Raw genomic sequence first — 15,673 nt, 5'->3', positions numbered from 1 at the left:
ATAACTGGACCCCCACAGGCTGCTCCCCCTTAAAATAATAACTGGACCCCCACAGGCTGCTCCCCCTGTATAATAACGGGTCCCCCACAGGCTGCTCCCGCTGTATAATAACTGGACCCCCACAGGCTGCTCCCCCTTAAAATAATAACTGGACCCCCACAGGCTGCTCCCCCCTGTATAATAACTGAACCTTACAGGCTGCTCAGCCTGTAGAGTCCCACTCCCTCTTAAGGTGGCCATACATTAGAAAGATATTGTACCCAATCATACAATCTCAATTGATTGTAAAATGGATTGTATGCAGATTGTGTGCACATTGTGTGTCCAAAAACCACCAAGGACTGCCGAAGAATTGAAGGGAAATTGGACACAATCATGAGCGCAATCGATCTTAAGATCAATCTTTCTGATGTATGGCCAGCATTACCTTGATGCCAGACAGCGAGGCAGGCTGCAGCATAGGGAAGAAAGTGTAACGCACAGGCAGGAAGTAGGTGGAACATACGGAGTCTCTGTAGTGGCCTCCTGCACTAGACATGTCCTCAGTGCAGGAGGCCGGCGGCCATGTTTATGGAAACTGGTCAGTCTGGCTGCAGCAGCAGCCTCAGAACAATGGCGGCCCGCACGCAAAACGATTCAGCGGCCCGGGGGGGCACATGGCACCCTGCCCCCCAGGACAGCCCGCCCCTGGACGCAACCCAGTAAAATCATGGCACCTCTCCCTTCCTGCTCATTAAGGAGCCACCTCAGCGCTTTCCCCTATGTCCTGGGTCTTGTGCAGCTCTGTACCTACTAACTGCCCCCACTCCCAACTGTCACTGTCATGTGACCTGCTCCTGTCTGCTGCTGCTGCGGAGATTTATCCACCAGCGTAATAATGTACACTATTATTATTATTATTATTATTATTTTATTTATAAGGCGCCACAAGTGTTTCGCAGCGCCGTACAAAGGAACAATACAGGGAGACAAAACTTGGCATAACATTGAATAAATAACAAAAATACAGTACAAATAAAGAGCACCACAGTTCAATACACATTACAGCTTAAATGTAAGTAGTGAGGACCCAATCAACATACAACTAGAGGCTTGAGGCCAATGATGGAGATGAGTATGAAGATGGTCACTGAGTGTTGGAGTATAGGAGAGCTGTGAGTGAAATGTGAAGAGAAGTGGGCTTTGACAACAGGAGGGAAGAGGGCCCTACTCGGAGGAGCTTACAATCTAGTAGGAAGGGGAGACAGATTACAAGAGGTGCAAGCAAGTGGGTGGTGGTTAGATAGCAGGATGTAAACAGGCAAGGGGTCGGAGAACCAGCTGGTTTATGCAGTGGAAGGGTACGCTTTGATGCTTAGGTGAGTTTTCAGTGCCCGTTTGAAGCTTTTACTATACCTACATAAGGGCAGATGTAGTAAGCAGTGATCAGGCTGAGTGAAAAATAAACAATGTGTGGGTCCCAGGGACCCCACATCTTAGTAAATTGGTGCTCTCCTCTCGAGGGTACCTCCCATGTGTTTCAGCCTGAGGCACCCTCGAGAGGAGAGGGACCCCTTTATTTTGGGGATTCCCCACCTCCACAAGAATCTCCGTCCGGGGGTGACCATTTATTGTGGATTAATGTGGGTGCAGGGTTTATAGCTTGTGTAAAATGATATATTGCCAACCAGAGGGGACTGGCCAATGACGAAGCGAGCCTCGAATGGCTTGGGTCGGAGCGGCCGTTTATTCCCCGCCCCAGCCGCAGATGGGACCCCTGACCTCCATCGCTGCAGTTGGGACCCCAGACCACCACTGAGACCATAGGACCTACTATAGTGCATTTAGTGTAAAAATGCACTATATGTCCACCAATTCCATGTCATTGGTGGAAAACTGGTTGGCTCTTACAGTGGATTGCCTACTCTCCATCTTGTTTGGTGCAGAAGATAGCAACCATGAACTTCCATCAGGGGTCCTGGGAGATTAGCAGGAGGGCTGCCTGCCAATCTCGCTGTTTAAAATACGAAGAACTCAGATATAAAATAAACACGGTGGATCTGATTATGTATCATGGAAGGATAGATTTCCTTCAAAGGATTACCAGATGATCCTCCTCATAAGCGCTGCTTATAAACACTTTATGTAAAGCGAGCACCGCATTCACGCACCACAGTCAAACCCTCCATTTGTTCATGCAGTCTGATTCTATACAAAGATAGTCACATTTCATTGGCTGTTTCACGATCCGGCCCTACCCGAACGCCATCATGGCCTAGCGATGCCACACACGTCCTTTGTCACAACTTCTCGAGGTGTGATAATATTCTCACAATATAATAAGTATGACAGCACAGATATTCAAACTACTGAGTAGAGAAGTCAAACAATGGAAACTCTACACACTGCTCTGCAAGCAAATAAACTAGCGCCAACACTGAACGAAGGAAAGATCTATAAGAATGGCAGGGTGCAAAATCACCATCAATACCAACCATCGATGGCGTCTGCAGCAATGGCCACCCCTACTCTGCAACAGGCAAAAACCTTTACTACCCCTCATTCCCACACACTTCTATCACTGCCCTGCCTCCTGTTCTCCTGCTCCGTAACATCTGCCAGTGGTGACCCGCTCCACCAGTAGGAGGAGACACTGACTCAGGGGCACCGTCCTGTGCTCCTGTGCTGCCACGGTGGACCCTCACCCACTGGCAGAAGTTGCACAGTGTCCCCCACCTCCTCTTTAGTCCCCCATATGCCCACACACCCCAATCACTACCCAGCTTCCTGCTCTCTTGAACCGTAACTTCCACCACTGGGGAGTCGCTGACGCGGTGTTGCCCACATACCCCTATCATGCCTCATAGCCCAGCCTCCTGCTCTTATGCACCCTAACTCCCACCCAGTAGGAAGAAACACTGACTCAGGGCCACCATCCTGTACTGCCACGCTGGACCCTCACCCACTGGCAGAAGCTGCACAGTGTCCCACACCCACCTCTTTAGTCCCCCGTATGCCCACACACCCCTATCACTACCCAGCCTCCTGTTTTCCTGTATAGTGATCTCCGCCAGTGGGGAGACGTTGATTGGAAAACACCCTACTATACTATTGCCCACATAATGTACATCTTACTCTGTAACCGCTTTTTGATTAAAAAGATAAACTTGTCAAAAGCTGCCTTGACGTGATGCCCCGAACTAGTGACCGCACGAAGGGGTTCCACCGTTGTGGAATGTGCCTGATGTGTAGAACAGCTAAGGGCATAAGCAAAACCAAAGAATTCACTTTTAATTGCACCAGTTTTAAAATCAATGATTTTATCACATGTAATTCCAAAAATGTGATTTATTTTTTACAATGTGACTGTGGCTTATTTTATGTGGGCAAGACCACCAGGAACCTGAAGACACGCTTAGCGGAACATGTATATAATATAAGAAAAGGTTTGGAAACCCAAACAGTTCCAGCTCATTTTAAAAAGGTCCACAACTGTAAAGAATGTTGTATTAAAGCTTTTGGTGGTCTTGAAGTTATCACACCCACGTGGCGAAATAAAAATATAGAAACTTGTTTAGCCCAGTCAGAAATGAGATGGATTTTTAAGCTTAATACCCTGGTGCTAAAATGGTCTTAATAGTGACTTTGAAATTAAATGGTTTTTATAATTTTTGCCCTTTTAGCTGTTCTTAAATTATATTCTGTTTTTATCTGCTGTTATATTTTATAAGTGTATGTTTTTTAATGTGTTATGAAAATGTACGGATTTCTGAAAAATGATTAACTGCCCTTTATTCTCCTCCATCTCCCTCTTGTTTCTTGTATATGGACTGATAAAAAATACGGACCTATGTAGGGTACTCCACTGAATGGGCAGTGTGCAATACATCAATCCTTCCGTACCGGAAGTGACCTTCTGGTATTTTGGAACGCATGAGAAGCACCCTGTGGAACGCAAATGACGGCGTTCCACTTCCGGTTGCGGCTCAAATCACTTCGGCATCCTGTATAGCGTCAGGGCAGCGTAATGCTGTTTTGGCACCCTTTTCTGCTATTTATATCCCACCAGCCACGGGAAACATTATGCTTCTGAAGAAGGACCCCAATGGTCCGAAATGCATTAAGCAGGTGTTCCCGTGGCTGGTAGAACCGATGCTTGTTTTTTACTTGTGCTGTTTGGAGTGGAGGACCCCTGGAGTCTCCATCCCGAGGAGAAAGGTGTCCGGAACCTGGAAACATCGGTGAAGGGATTCCTGGGTGTAACCTCCCACATGTTATCACCGGCTGGTGATTATATGCTGTTTTTAAATCTGGAAATTGTGAGTGCAAAATAAATTGTTTTCCCTTTGAAAAAAGGTGTTGCAATATTTTTCTGTTTCCGTTTTAGAGCATTTGGACATCCAACAGTTATTGAAGATTTTGGTGACCTTCCCCTCTTGTGAATAACTTTAGGAGTGACCCAAGTTTAAAAGAACTTGTCCCACCTACAATAAGGACACTTATGTACCATTAGTGTAAGTCAGACCTGGAAAGCGCTTTATGCAGTGGTACTTCCAATTTCTGTATCCTATGTTTTGAGAAAGTTGGTGAACTTTCTTTTACCAGTACTAGCTGCTTCCTAGGCATCAGCGCAAAGGAATTGCACATTTTCTGTTCTTGTATTCGCACATTTTCTGTTCTTGTATTCGCTTTTTTATTAAACAAAACAATACACACCCCTTCCAAATCATATGCTCTCTATTTAACACATTTCACCTATAACTCAAGTTGCAATAGAGGCATCTTTCATACAATTCTAACCACACTGTATTTCTCACAATACAAACGTTAACAAATTAAGGGGGCGCAGCCCCTTACGACGGTGTGAAGAGCGCCCGTAGGGCGCGATGAAACACATAGTCTCTTATATATTTGGCTATATGTGTCAATCATCCTCAGAGTGTGTCTATAACGCTGGGCGGGGTCACACATGAAACTCCACCCCCCACCCAACCTTATACACGCACACCAAATATAAAATGTTGCCAAATGTAGCCACATATATAGGAGATATTGCCCCTGCACTACACCACCCCCCCATCCCCCCACAATAACGTACACCTATAATACACCCCCCCCCCCCCCGCAATAAATACACACATAAAACACAGACACGATCACTCTGCCCCGGCACCTGAGCTCTGTGAAGTCTTGCGGGATCTTGCGCTGCGCACACACACTTTAAAGGCAGCACAATCCAAGTCTCGCGGGAACTCCCTGTGCCACCCCAGCACACGCTCCGCACAGACAGTGCAGACCCATGCGCCCGCTGCCTCCTACTTCCTCCTGCCGCCATCCTGAAGCGCTTATCCCGGCACAGGCTCCTTTACCCTGCGCCCGCTGCCTGGCACCCCCTCCGGCCACAATAGTACTGTGCCCGATGCCTGCCACCCAGCACACGCTCCGCACAGACAGTGCAGACCCATGCGCCCGCTGCCTCCTACTTCCTCCTGCCGCCATCCCGAAGCGCTCATCCCGGCACAGGCTCCTTTACCCTGCACCCGCTGCCTGGCACCCCCTCCGGCCACAATAGTACTGTGCCCAATGCCTGCCACCCAGCACACACTCCGCACAGACAGTGCAGAGCCATGCACCCGCTGCCTCCTACTTCCTCCTGCCGCCATCCCGAAGCGCTCATCCTGGCACAGGCTCCTTTACCCTGCGACCGCTGCTGGCACTCCCTCCGGCCGCAATAGTACTGTGCCCGATACCTGCCACCACCGGCCGCCGCTGACACTAAGCTCCCACTCCCCTCGAACCTGCCTGTCCACCGACACCAGTCCAGCACCCAAGGACAGAACACTGCCCACTATACCACCAACGGATAACAGGTACCTTTTGGCTATATTGTAACTAAGCCTTCACTGTTCACATATGCTACCTAGCCTGCAGCACAACAACTAACACCCCTGCATGGTCCCACAATCCACCCTCCATACAAAATTAATACCCCACACCCACTCTCTTTCCACGGGAAACGGTCATCTGTCAGAACACACTTCGGTCGACCCCGGAAGGTCGACTGGCCCCAAAGACGACAGGGTTAAAGGTTGACATGGGTCAAGGTCGACATGGTTCTAGGTCTACAGTCATTAGGTTGACATGAGTTTTCACTGTTTTTTGAGCCGACATGTGCCGACTGGCGGTATTTCATGCCCGAAGCATTGCGAGCGAAGCGAGGGGCTGCGGTTCAACTCCAACTGTGTCCATGTCGACTGTGTCGACATTCGGGACAAAAAAACAGTGAAAAACTCATGTTGACCTAATGACTGTCGACCTAGAACCATGTCGACCTTGGGGCCAGTCGACCTTCCGGGGTCGACCTAATGACTAAAGATCTAAGTCTGTTCTGACAGATGTACAGATTCCCTTTCCACCACTATAGCACCAACCCATGCACTTTACACCTACCTAAACTTACAGCACAGCAACAAAATCCTTAACCCAACATACCCCTACACCACAACACCACACCACCGCCACACACAATTCAACCACACACACTATCTTTGCATCACTATAGCAACAACGCTTCCACTCTACACACAGCCAAAGGCCCACATTTCTCAATATCGCATTTACAATGCAATCTGCCCAGAACATTCACGTTCACGATTGTGCAGCACATACTTTTTGTACTTTGCGATGAGATGCCGCGGGAGCACGCATCTCATTGCACCGGGAAAATCGGTGCGTGTATGGGCACCTTTACAATTTTATATTCTCTGCCACCCTAGTAATTGCTTCAGTGTCCCGTAAAGCAGCTGTGTATATTGACCATGTAATTGTCCTAATACTGCAATTAGTTATTTTCTTGTGCTTTGCTCATTTATGTATTGTTAGGCGTGTGGAACCTCTGAAGCTCCATATATAACTAAACGATCATAATAAACTGGACGATATTCTGATTTTATTGTTCCAACCCGTCATAATCGCCAATATTGTTTAGAACGTTGTCCAGTGCGTACGCACCTTATAAAACAGCACTAGTTTGCTTCGCTGAAACCTAGGAAAACCTCTTCCAACATACAAACAAATGATACAAGTACACGTAGAATTTCCCCCTGGCCAGCATCAATATTCACCATGATTTATTAGTCTTTCCATCAACCATAGCCGAGGAAATGTCATTAACATTAATAGTGTTACGTTATTATACCAACCAAGGGGTCTATGCACTAAGTCTTGGTGAGAGAATTCAGACTTGGTGGTAGGACAAATTTGTTCTCAAAATGGGCAAAATCATGCTGCACTGCATGGTAGTACCAGCCAGTCAGCTTCTAGCTGCCATGTTACATTATAAACGTCCAGACCTATGAACGTCTGTCATTTATCTAGCAAATTGAAATGACAGAAGCGGACTGGTTAATTTGGGCAACAACGCAACTTTACCTCTTTCCAAGGTTTGATACATATCCATAGGCGAATCTAGAATTATGGTATTGGGTGGTCCCAGATCTAGACATAACAGCAGGGGAGGCTTTGCGCGGCTGCGCCGCGCGTCAAAAAGGGGGAGTGGTCTCATGGGAAGGAGGCGTGGCATCACAAAAAGGGGTGTGGTATTACACTTTAGACCATACACAGTAATGCCCATTACACATTTTAGCAAACTCCGTAATACCCATTACACATAAAGCCACACGCCGTAATGCCAATTACACATAAGGCCACACACCATAGTGCCCATTACACATTGTGCCACATATCATGATGCCCATTACATACTATATAACAAACCGTAATGCCCATTACATATTTGCCACATAAGTGCTGCTTACCTACGTGCTCATTGCTAGGGGGTTCTTGCTTGATGGCACCATAGTACCCATTACACATGATGCCGCACAACATAGTACCCATTACACATGATGCCGCGCACCATAGTACCCATTACACTTGATGCCGCGCACCATAGTACCCATTACACATGATGCCACACACCATAGTACCCATTACACATGATGCTGCACACCATAGTACCCATTACACATGATGCCACACACCATAGTACCCATTACACATGATGCCGTGTACCATAGTACCCATTACACATGATGCTGCACACATAATGTACCTTACACATGATGCTGCACACATAATGCCGCTTACACATGATGCTGCACACCGTAATGCCCCTTTGAAATAATACCCCTTTCACAACAGAAAATGCAGGGATTTTCCCAGGAATATGGTCCCAGGATCATGCAGGGACATTCCCAGGCTGGTGTATAAGGGGTCAGCCTGGGAATGTCCCTGCATTTTCTGGTGTGAGGGGGAGAGACAACCACTCTCCTCTCCCTACTCCCCTTTAACAAACCAGCTATATCTTCGGAACCAACTGACCCATTTACATGAGACCAGTATCATATTGAAGAACTTTTGAGTTGGCTTCGAATGATTTTGGTCCCATTAAACTGGGCTGTTTGGTTCCAGAGAAATCTGCCCTCAAAAAACATAAACAGTCATGAAATTACATTTAAGAAATGAAAAAAAAAAACGGTTTAACCTCAATATCCCTGGAACCAATTAATCCATATAGATCCAGCCTGGTATCAGATTGAAGGCCCAGCGATTTGGGTTCGACTGAGATCAACCTCGAGCTTCAGTGATGCCGAAGGGGGAACTGGCAGCCGTTGAACTGGGTGGGGGTCCCATGTTATCCTATAGGGAAAACGTTCCAGCTTTGCCTGGCCGTATCTCCGGTTCCCAGAGGGCTAGAGACACGGGGCTGGGCTCGTTGGAAAGCCCCATCCATCAGCTACAAAATGGGCTAATGGGTGGTCCTGTGCACCCCCGGACCACCCCCTAGATTCGCCTATGTACATATCCCTCATTGGTATAAAATGAATTAATGCTGAATCCATTCGCTCTTTGGAGTGTTTAGGATAAAACGGATATTCCTTTCTTTCAATGTTTTAACCTGTACCCAGTGGCGTAGCTACAGGGGTCGCAGCGGTCGCACCTGCGACCGGGCCTCTGAGCCAGGGGGGCCCAACCCCCGCCACTGTTGGAGAGGTGCCCAGAGCCGGCCCTAGGCATAGGCATACTAGGCAATTGCCTAGGGCAGCAGCCTATGCCTAGGGGCAGCACTTCGGCAGCTTTACCGGGTGTTCACTGTGGGCTAATGCGATGTTATGCGGCAGGGCGACGAGTGACGGTTCGGCACTTTGTTGTGTCCAATCCGCGGCACTGCTCCCGCCTGTGACAGGCAGCTCCCGGCGCAGGCTGCCCAATCAAAGAGCTCAGAAGACAGCCGTCACTGAATCTCCAGCGCCAGCGGCTGGGACGGGCGGCTGACTTCTGAGCTCTGTGATTGGGCAGCCTGCGCCGGGTTGGCAGCCTGCGCCGGGAGTGCAGGAAGAAGCCCAGCCTGCGCCGCAGCGCCAGGAAAGTGACCCTTCGGGAAGGACAGAGTGACAGCCAGTTAGCTAACAACATCCTGCCCGGGTCCCCCAGATGCACTGGTAAGTCATTGTCAGTGACTACCTTCAAGAAGGGGGACCATGCAGCTGCCGTGTGAGCAGTGGCGGAACTACCGTGGGTGCAGGGGGTGCAGCTGCTATGGGGCCCGGCGACTGGGGGGGCCCGGGCCCCATGGACAGCAAGCAAGCACCCCCTGCACCGTGAACGTCAGTAATATTGCCAGCCGCCGCTGCCGCTGTGCAGTCAGTAACTCACTGTGCAGTGTGCTGGGCTGGCCAGGGGAGAAGCCTGCCGGGGGAGGACGCCGCCGACGTGAACTCTGACCCGCGAGATGTAGCGTCATCATTCTCGCGGGTCTGCAGCAGCAGGAGCTGCTGCTGCTGGTATTAGCCCTGGCAGCGGACCGATAACCTGCTGACCCATATTGATGACCGCGCGCACCCGGCGTCCGCAGATCTTTACTGTGAGTCTGGGAGGTAGGGGACGTGACAGCCGCACCAATGGCCAGTACTGACGCAACCAATATGCCGGGCACGTGTTGAGTACGGCGCCACAGGCAGGAGGGTGCAGGGAAGGAAGCTGTTGAAACTAAGCACCGCTGTGTGCTGTATTTGAAAAGTACCGCCGCTGTCAGCCTGCAAGGTAATTGTAGATTTCAGTCAGGCAGCCAATCAGGAAGCGGCGGCTTCTGATTGACTCCCGACGACTGCAAGCACCGATTAAATTGGTTTACACTCTGTCACTTCATGGCAGAGCAGCTCCAATCCCCGCATGCTGCCTTGTTCAGCCAGTAATGCCTCAAGATTACATGGCATGTCTGTGCACTGCACAGTTTTTGAGAGGTGAAGGGGGAAGTTACTGGGCCCATGCACCAGCAGGGCTTTAACAGGGCAGACACAGGTCACACACTGTGCACTGTCCTGTCCCCCACTGGAGAGACCTGGATGCCTGGTCCTCCCTTCACCTTTATTGCTCCCTTTCTCCATGTTCAATGGTGCCAGAGCGGTGTACATATCCCAACACCCTCTCTGACCGTCTTTTTCCTAACTCTACCTGGCACTGTTTCTCTCCCGACACTCTTTCTTCTGGCGCCCCTTCCCCCATGGGCACTGTAGTGACAATGGGGGGCCCCGTCCAAGATTTTGCTATGGGGCCCACATCGTTCTAGTTACGCCTCTGCGTGTGAGGTCCTGCATACAAGCATAAAAGAGGTCACCACCCAGGTGTGGGATGTGAGAGGGGGGGGGGGGGGGTGTATTTGAAATGAACAGGGGGGCTAGGGTGTATATGGGAGTAGTAAAGGATTATAGGGTGTATGAAGGTGGAATAGGGTATTTTTGGTGGGGATAAAGGGTTATGGGATGTATTTTGGGTAACAGGGACTGAAGTGCAGGATGTGTGGGGGGTAGCGGTATATGGGTTTTATGTTCGGTCAGTAGGTGGTGTGTAATGGAGGAGAGGAACATGGAGCATACTGTATGTGGGATGAAGAGGGGGAATAGGGTATATGGGAGAAAAGGATTTTAGGGTATGTGGGTGGAATAGGGTGCGTGGTGCGTATAGAGGGTTATGTATTAAAATATAAACAGACCGAGATTTTAATTTTGTTGTATGTAGGGGGGCCCCAAGCTGACCTTTCGCACCAGGGCCCATGAACCCTTAGCTACGCCCCTGCCTGTACCTGTTCCTATGTGGTCATTATTATTGTAATAAAGGACCTGATGTGGGATTGGTGGGTAACCAGCAAACAACTTACCGAGCGCCAGAGGGGCCGCCCTGCCGAATAAACCCCCCGCCGTCATTTCTGGGAGGGGTATGTGTAATGAAGACACATCCCCTTTGCATGCCGATTCAGAAGAAAATACCATTGAATCATTTCTCCTGCCTAAAACTCAGGTCTCAACCGACTTATTTGCGGGCCCCGGGACACAGACAGGGCTGGCGAATGATATCATGCGATGTCAGCCGCCAACCCCCAACAGGCATTGGCCGGCCTGTGTATTTATAGGGATGCCCCAGCAACGCCACCGCCCCGGCGAGTGGGTAACCCTCACCATCGGGGCGGGCCTAATTTGGGTCACTGCATGTGATCCAGAATCGGCCTCAAAGTTCCTTATGATACATGATCAGAGAAATTTTGCTTAGTAAAATAAGTGAATCTTAAAGTAAATGGTCTGCAAACAACACAAGGAAATTCTAAGGGGTGTGGGATTACACAGCGAAAGCCCGACGTCGGAATCCCGACTGCACAGCGGGGGGGCGCAATGAAGATCCTTCTCGTGGACCCCTACGAGGGAGCAGCCGGGATTCCGACGTCGGGGTAATGACTGTCGGATCCCGACTGTTGGTGAGTCGTCCGACACCCATTCTAAGAGATATTGGTCAAAACCAGTGCTAGAAATCAGACTAAGGGGGAGATTCTCTAAACTAAAAATGCGGTAAAAACCCCGTTATCGGGTTTTTACCACATTTTGGGATACACTAAGCATCCCCCGCCGGCAGGGGCTGGCTGGCAACTTTTAGCCTGCGGGCAAGTCCAGAGCAGTGGCCCATAAGTAACAGTGCATCGTTAAATGGAGGTTTTTAGTTTAAAAAATATGTATTAATAAACAAAACATTAGGCCTGGAGTTGATTATAGCACCACAGGCTGCTCCCCCTGCATAGTAACAGGATAACACCACAGGCTGCGAATGGCAGAAATATTATATATTTGTAGATAATGAATGTCAGTAAAATGTTGGGCGTCAGAGTTGGCAGTGCCTAATTCTAATTATCAGTATGTAATGCTGTGCAGTTTGTAGACACTGTTAGTGTTGTGAATGAGTTGGTTGGTGTGTAAGAATGAAGTAGATGCAGAATATCACAGTGCATTTGTAAAGACAGAAAACTGGGAAAACAATTGAGATGGGTTAATGGGAGGGGAAAAGTTGCAGGGCAATGGTAGATAAAATATATTGTTCTCCATTATCTACCATTTCCCTGCAACTCATTCACAACACTAACAGTATCTACAAACTGTACAGCACAACATTACATACTGATAATTAGAATTCCGCACTGGCAGTGCTGACACCCAACATTTTACTTGTAATCAACCACAAGAGTTTTGGGACACCCTTAAGACAATAGCAGCTCCAAATACCCAACTGACCACCACCATAGGTCAGCGCAGTGTACCCACTTGTTAATGATTGTCATCTGTCCTGGGATTTGTCCGGGTGCTGCTGTGGCTCAGAATCCTGCCTTTCTGTCCTCCACCACAGTCCTCCGCCCAGGGATGCCATCAGAAATTGATGGGCCCGGGATTGGCATAATTGTTTGGGCCCCCATTCAACAGTGCCCTCAATTCATAATACCAAACACACTCGCACAAACAAATATATAGAATAATCTTAAATATAGAGAACATAATGAAAAGTGCTAAAGGTGAACAATGAAACAAAAATCTGTGTAGCCCTATACATCTTCAATTAAGATCAAATTAATTTTAAATGATATACACTGCCTGTTACATAAATGGTATATATGAAGCCTATTACATTAGGTATTCCCTTAAACTGTATATGAATTATAATATACAGTATATATATATATATATATATATATATATATATATATATATACATACATACATACATACATACATACATACATACATACACACACACATCCAGTGGGCCCGGCACTCAGACCCCCCCATGGGGTAACTTGCTCAGGGGCCCTCAGTGCAAGTGAAATCACTTGAAAACGTACAATGCTGGAACAAACCGCGACACTCTGAGAATTCCAAACTGTGCAAACCAAGTGAAACTTTTTAATTGTCTACATTTTTCGGGGATTCTTCCCCTTCTTCAGGACAACCAGAATACAAAAACAAAGTGCAATAAATAACCACACCAAACTTACCCCACCCTCCGGCATTCCCGCGTCCCCGATGTCGCGTCCCCGTCTCTCCGGGCATCAACCGGAAGTGTTGCTGTACCAGGAAGTGTGCGCGCTGACCCCAGCGGTAACCAGGAGACTCTAACTCCCCTGGTACTTCCGGCCTCCGTCTCACGTCACTCCACCTCCGTCCTCTGACTGCCGGGATACCCGTACACATCCGGGTGGTAACCAGGGCGACCCGGCTGCCTCTGCAAAATATAAACAAACAATCTAAATACTGTTGCTAAAACGTGAACATTCATGGTATATATTAAAATACAAAACAGTTAATGTATTGTGATACAGTGATGAACACATAACATCAGATGCTCCCCATAAAAATGTTAAATATTAAAACATTAAGAGAAATGGTTCAATTCATAAACTTATACTGTGTGTGGGGAGCAAAGCAGTGCATCTTGTGGTCGGAGAGAAGCCTTAAAGCTCCCCCTATTGCTATATCTATAAAAGTGCTTAGTGCAAAACGATATTTAAAATGACACATATCGAATGCTGGCTGAAACTAATTTGCATAAAAAAGACCAGCATCAACCATGAACTGTGTTTTTCTCAAAAGAGCTAAAACTAGAGTCCTTGCTGCCGGAATAAAGCTGCACTTGCCACTTTCCCTACCTCCAGTGGTGTAAGTTTGCCCCATTCGCCCAGAGGCATGATAAATGTTGGCAGGGGTGCCGAGAGAGGGGGGGGAGCAGGTACAATTTACCCGGGCCCGGGCCTGTCAGGGGGGCCCTGGTCTGGACACACAGGGTTTTTTTTATTTGGTGGCAAGTACCCCCAACATGACCCATTCCATTAGGTACAAAATGCTCTGTTCCTGGACTTCCCTGCCAGTGGCAGTTACAGAGGTTGGACTCCAGCACAGTCCAAAATTCAAAGAGGGGCAGTCACATCAACTGCCAATGAGTCCAGGACAGTGATGCTTGGGGTGGCAGTATATATGACCCCCCCTTTTTGAATATTGGACTGTGCTTACATCTGTAACTGCCACTGGCAGGGAAGTCCAGGAACAGAGCATTTTGTAACTAATGGAATGGGCCATGTTGGAGGGTATGTGTAAATCCTTTGCAAAGAGCATGTAACCCCTGGCAGAGCATGTTAACCCCTGGCAGAGCATGTAAATCAGGGCAGACAGGTTAATCCCTGGCAGAGAATGTTAACCCCTGGCAGAGCATGTTAACCCCTTAATATGCAATGAGCATTACGGTGTGTGGCATAACGTGTAATGAGCATTATGGCATGTGGTATAATATGTAATGGGTGTGTGACATGTGTAATAGGCATTACAGTGTAAATTGTTGTACGTGTATCCACCTTGGAAGCAGTGGCGTAACAACGGGTCCGTAGATTGTGCGGGAGCTCCGTCCGTGGGGGCCCCAGGAAGTTGTTGTACCGGGGCCCAGGATTTCTCTTGGTGGCCCTGAATGTTGGTGACCCCCTACACACACAGCTTTCGCTCTGCTGCACACAGGACTCTCACTTAGACACACACACCTCTCACTCAGATGCACACACACACACACACTTCTCACTCGGAGGCACAAACGCCTTTCACTCAGACACACACACACACCTTTCACGCAGACACACACACACACACACAAATGCCTCTCACTCAGACACACACTCCTTTCACACCTCTCAATCAGACGCACACACCTCTAACTCAGACACACACCTCGTGTAAATCTTGATGTGGTATATATACACCATAAGTTCACAAAAAATTACATTTGAAATGTTTACCCACTCATAATTAGCATACTGTGGCACAATGTATGTCTGCTTGTGTAATGCTCCTAGTCTTGTAACATACTCATAACAACAATGGGGGGTATTCAATGCCGTGGGCAAGCAGTGACAGCGAGTAGGACTTTCTGCTTGCTGTCACTGCTCACCCTGTCAGTATTCCACTGACCCCCCTCATACGCAAATTCCCCCTCGCTCCGTTTATTGAGGGAGGGGGAATTTGCGTATGTGACTGCAGAAGCTGCGAGACTCGCGGCTAATTACAGCTGCAGGTCTCGCTGTTTAGGGGAATCCTCGCTGTCCTGTGACGGTGAGGATTCCCCTGGAATGTTGAATAGTGCGACCGGCCAGCGCAGGGGTTAAACAGCGAGCATGGCTGGTTTTCTGTGATCCACTCTGTTTAAACCCCACGCAGCGGCATTGAATACATGCCATAGTTGCAACTCCAAGATGGAACAAGCTGTAAACAGCGCCCTAGACATTGGCCATCATAGTTAAAAGAAATACCACAACCTTACTTATTGCAAGCCCAGGAGTAGT

The 15,673-nt window shown here is 48.4% G+C and overlaps 1 protein-coding gene across 2 annotated transcripts in view; it reads right to left on the bottom strand.

Moving 5' to 3' along the window:
- The window catches only part of LOC146049623 (cholesterol 24-hydroxylase-like), a 92,312-nt gene extending 78,670 nt beyond the window's left edge, over positions 1–13,642 (bottom strand). The window contains exon 1 of one of the 2 annotated variants that reach the window (XM_083166185.1): positions 13,349–13,642. The gene's annotated coding sequence lies outside the window, so the exon portion shown is untranslated. The remainder of the gene's footprint in view (positions 1–13,348) is intronic. The other variant, XM_083166188.1, reaches the window with a different exon arrangement.
- Between the last annotated feature and the right edge of the window lie 2,031 nt (positions 13,643–15,673).

The sequence above is a fragment of the Crinia signifera genome, chromosome 12, assembly GCF_055691185.1.
Source record: "Crinia signifera chromosome 12, ASM5569118v1, whole genome shotgun sequence".
NCBI classification, from domain to species: Eukaryota; Metazoa; Chordata; class Amphibia; order Anura; family Myobatrachidae; genus Crinia; species Crinia signifera.
This window is presented reverse-complemented; position numbering and strand designations above follow the sequence as displayed.